The sequence below is a fragment of the Hipposideros armiger genome, unplaced genomic scaffold (assembly GCF_001890085.2).
Source record: "Hipposideros armiger isolate ML-2016 unplaced genomic scaffold, ASM189008v1 scaffold_148, whole genome shotgun sequence".
In the NCBI taxonomy this organism is placed as follows: Eukaryota; Metazoa; Chordata; class Mammalia; order Chiroptera; family Hipposideridae; genus Hipposideros; species Hipposideros armiger.
Genome location: NW_017731498.1, coordinates 1,267,442 through 1,272,679, shown reverse-complemented (window position 1 = coordinate 1,272,679; position 5,238 = coordinate 1,267,442). Strand labels below are relative to the sequence as shown.

Below are 5,238 nucleotides of genomic sequence, written 5' to 3'. Positions count from 1 at the left end.
GTGTGACAGTGTCATCCCATGGCTCCCTACCGGTCTGGTGAAGTTTGCCAGTATTTCATGCTTGTAGATGGGGGCATGGTGAAAAGAGCACTGAACTTGGAATGCAGAGGGGTCAGAGCACTGGGTTCAAGTTGCTTCCTTGCACGTCATTTCACCTATGTAAACTCTAGTCTCCACATCTCTTCAATGTGGATTACAATAGCTGTCCTAACTGTGTAAACGGGCCATTATTTGAGTGACATGAGCCAATGCAAGTAAAACTTCATTGATAATTCTAAATCATTTTACAAATATAAGTAAGGTGGTATTCTAAATATTCCAATAATTATTGTAAGATTCTAGAGTCAGACCCGGATTCTGGTTGGTAGCTACCCAACTGCAGTGAAACGATGGCAGTGGAAAGACGCCAAATACCTCCAAATACATTTTCTTTCCTGGTTGTGACCTGCAATCCACTTTAGAAGCTGATTCCTTTGGCGCGGTGTAGTCCAAGGGCGGGTTATGGAGACAGCGCGCCCCCTAGGGGTCGACCTCAGGAACAAGGGTTGCTTCCAAGACAAGGCTGAATAAAAAGTTTCCAGGCGCCCTAGGCCAATGCACAGGGTGGGAAGGGGCTACCAAGAGTGGGCAAAGCCTTTAACTCCGTTTTCTGGAGGCCTAGAACGAATCCTGTCGGTACTAGCCTGCATCGCCAGGCTGTTAAACTGACTACAGTCAGCAAGCTGAAAAAGTTAGTTGGTTTGTTCAAACAGGAACGATTCAGATTCAACTAACGTTCACTGAGCACCTGCTATGTTCTAATCTCTGTGCTGGATTTTCACTTACATTTCCTCATTTAAATTTCTCAGCAACCCTGTGAGGGAGATTTTATCTTTTGTGTTTCTGGAAAGGTAATTAGAGCACTCTCAGGGAAGTTATTTGCACATAGTTGAAACATAGCTACATCAGGATTTGTATTAGTTTGCTAGAAATGTCATTACAAAGTACCAAAAACTGGATTGCTTAAAGTTATTGAAATTCTCTGAGCCTCAGTTTCCTCATCCCAGAAGAGCCTCACAGAGTGTTTCTGAAACGTGGGGGCAACAATGTGGACAAAGTACTTGGATGGTTCCCACGAAATGTTAATTAGATAACTGCATTATATGGAGTCCTCTGTTGAGGATCCATGGCAGAAATTTTTTCAGCCTGCAGTACTAGGAATAATTGGGCTTTTCCTTGAGAAATTAGGCCAAAACAAAATCTCAGGAATCATGTAAACTAGCCTTTCTTTCTTTGCACTTGCTACTAGGTAGCCAGGGCCAAATTTGTGGCCTGCCTTTAGCCGTGCGTTTTATTTTATTTTTTGAATGGAAAAATAGTATTTAATATTTAGCTTTCAGAATACAGAACCATCTCAGAGAAACAGTGTATATTTGAGGTAATAGTTGTATAACTAGTAACTCTCACAGCAATGGGAAACACTTGCTTTTTGGATATGTTGTACATTAACTTTATGAGTTCAGAACTCCACACTGTTGCAAAATAATTTCAGTTCAGTGCTGACAGTTATGCAAATAAATGTAAACTCCATTACCAGATGAAATTTGAAAAGGTAGAATGCTTACTAATTATGTGCTATTAACACAAATGTCAATAAAAACAGTCTAACAGGTGCGGAAGCACAGTAACAAAAATATAATTATCAATATAGTTGTCTTATGAGAGTAAACCATAGTGTCATCATACTTAAAGAAAAACTAAGGTCATTGTCGTTATTTTTTTCTCTTTCTGACTCTCCCTATAAATATAGTGGCAAATTCTGATCATTTATCCTTATTTAATCTCCCTATGAACAAATTTGCTGATACTGGATACTATATTCAAATACATAATCATTATCACCATCTGATTACATAGATTATTATTAGTGGAAACTCCTCAAAGCTTTTAAGGCTATTAATGGTTTCATGAAACTTAAAAATCTAATTTTGGAAGTAACAGGCTAACGAATTTTTCCTTCTGTTGGTAAACAGCCAACCATACACTAGTGTTACTATCAGTATCTAAATAAAGTGGTTAACATACTTATATTTTACTTAAGAGCTGGATTACAGACTTTATATGTGAAAATTGTCAAATATTGTGATAATGCTATTATGATAACAGCTTATGTGTGGACCTGAAAAAATGGGCTGGTCATAGTACATTTTTCTGAACCGAATTTTAAATTTTCTAAAGGCTAACATGATAAAAAATCTTGACACGGTGGATCACAATTTCTTTCATACACTTCACAGGCCTTTCCCGTTGCCTTTTTATGAACGATCCTGAAGTTCTGAGTGTTTTTTTGAAAATCTCTCTGATTTACCTTCATGCCATCATGTTACTTTGTGCCTTAGAAAGGGCACCTGAAGTCTTCTTTAATTCAGTTTTTAGGTTTTCCTGGTTTTCTACCAGTTTTTTAAATTTTCTGCTTCCAAAATGTGTTCCTCTTCCTTGTTATAGCTTTTAAGGAACTCTTAGTTTGTCATTCTTTTTCAGGAATTTTTGGCAACCTTGTTAGTATTTTCTGCTTGAGTTTTAAGTACTCCTTTATTTGACAGTTCTTTTGCCAGCTGAGTAATAAGGGTAACCAGACGTCTCGACACTAGCCAAAAAAATAATGAAAACCCAGAAATATAAAGATTTCTTTGAGACCTAAAAAGTTTCATCTGTGTATGTTCATGAGCAGCAGGTCTGCTGGGTGAGCTCTTTTCAGTGGCAGGAAGAGGAGAATATTCCCTTACTTCTCTCACAGCATCTAGACACAGACCAATCAATAGGACTATAACAGGAAAGCCTGGTTCCAGAAAGTTGAAATTTTACCCCAGACATTCAATGAAAAAGTCTTCTGCCATCTCTCAGGAGGAATAAAAGAAGATTAAAATGAGTCCTATGTCAGCCTAAAGAAAGGTAGCAACAGCCACCCATTGGAGGGTCATTTGTTCTCGTCACACCCCACCTGCGACTAGCCTGGCTCCCCGTGCTGTTCGTGGCCACAACTAGGCCTGAATTTTAAAACTAGAAATTACGTATTGCTTTGTCTTATTTTTCTAACTGACATTATTTTCCCTTTGCCTTTTTTTTTTTTTTTACTATACAGTTGTTCTTATTGTATGTTATGGATACTTGACGTTTCTGCTCACAAATAATAATACACGCATGTAGATTTTCATTACTCTGGTAGTCCTCAAATTAGAAGAGCTTGTGACTGCAAGTCTTGTTTATGTATTGCAGTGGGAACTTATGAATGCATTGTTTTCATACAAGCCACATTCTGAAGGGTAATTAGGTTCCTGGCCAGCCCATAAGCACCCATCCAGTAGTGTAACAGCAGTATTCACTCCAATATGGAGCCACCACTTACAGGTCTGTTTCTCTAGAAATGTGATCAGAGTACCAGCGGGTTCACGAATGACACGTTTTCTCCTGTTCCAGCCATGGCTGAGGTCCCTGGATGCCCACTGCAGTTGTTATTTCTCCTGCTCCCCTACACAAGCTCTTGCTGTGAAGGTGGGGCTGAGACTATGTTTAAAAAGGAAGGAAAGCTTAGAGCCATGACAGTGGAAAGCGGGGAGTAGGAGAAAGAAAAAAAAGCTAGGTGGCTTAAATAACAGAAATGTATTGTCTCACAGTTCTGGAGGCTAGAAGTCTGAAATAAGGTGTTGGTGGGTTGGTTCCTCCTGAGGAATGTGAGGGAATGATCTAGTTCAGGCCTTTCTTCTTGGCTTGTAGATGGCTGTTGACACTGTGTTTTGTCTGTATGCATGTCTGTCTCCAAGTTCCCCCTTTTTATAGGGACACCAGTTCATATTGGATTAAGGCCCACTCAAATGATCTCATTTTAACTTGATTACCTCTGTAAAGAGCTTATGTCCAAATAAAGTTATGTTCTGAGATATTGGGTGTTAGAATTTCAACATATGACTCTTGGGGGACACAATTCAATCCACAACAACCCAGAGTTCCTGATTCTAAGCCTGGTGCTTGCCTGTTTATTCAAGCAGTGGTTCTCAAACTTGGGTGTATGTGGATTTTCCTGGAGAACTTTAAAAAAATATTGATGCCTGGGTTCCACTTCCACAGGCTATGATTTATGACACAATGTGTATCTGGACATTAGGGTTTTAAAAAGCTCCCCAGGTGGTTCTAGGATCAGCCAAGATTAGAACCACTATCTTCGAGTGCCTTTCCACCACCATTTCTGGGCTCCGCCCCAGAGGAAGGCAGCACTCTCTCCTTGCTTTGCTGCCAGGGAAAAGAGGCCAAATTTGTCATTAATGCCCCAAACTTGGTCACATTTCTGCTCCACCTTTTTAAATTCTGTAAACACGTTTGCTCCTCACACCTGCAGAATTAGGATCTAGCATGGTACCTGACCCACAGTTGGCCTTAATAAATGTCTGAAGAAGTAAAGGAGAGAAAAGAATCACAGAGGAAGAAATACAAAGGGATGGAATTGGGAAATTCTTGCAAAAGAGATATTTTTGGACAAAGATTTCCTGGTGCCCACTGAAGGAAAATGTTAGCATAAATAGGGCCCAATGATGAAGAATCTGCCTGGGATTTGCCTCCCAGTGATACTAAACAAAGGCATCAAATCAGATTCACAACTCTAAATTTAATAGTTGTGCTTGAGGTGAGGACAAACTAACCCTAGGTTATCACTACCTCTTACCCTCCACACCCCCAGGACTGGAAAATTATAGCCCAAGAAGATTACCTCTTAATGTTGAACATCCCTGGAAGACAAAAAGGGAAATGCTGACTTTATTGTTTTGTGAGGTGGGGAAGGAGTGACTGGTTTTCCTGTGCTTTGGCTTCTTGCCTCACCTGTGGCTAATCCATCCCCACCCTCTGGGTTAATTGGGACTGGCTGGGAAGGAGCTAATTAGTACTTCCTGTATATGCATCACTTGACAGGGAGTCTATACCTCCAGGAGAAAATGAATTCACATGTCTAGCAAGAGATTTGAGGAGCACAACTATTTGAAATGAAATACATTACGTTATAGAATTCTAGTACATATGTGAAAACAAATGGCTGCATAATTTAATATTGGCTTAATAAACATACAAAAAGAGATAAAAAATATAATGACAATATAAACAAGAACAAGAAAACAAAATAAGAAATCTTAGGTATAAAAATTTAATAGCTGACCTCGGGACACGGAGTAGAGTGCGGGAACGGATTCAATGGAATTGTAATAGATAAGC

General features: G+C 39.4%; 1 pseudogene; it reads right to left on the bottom strand.

The window, feature by feature from the left end:
• Positions 1 to 2,270: 2,270 nt before the first annotated feature.
• Positions 2,271 to 2,960, bottom strand: LOC109387124 (B-cell receptor-associated protein 29 pseudogene; annotated as a pseudogene).
• Positions 2,961 to 5,238: the final 2,278 nt, after the last annotated feature.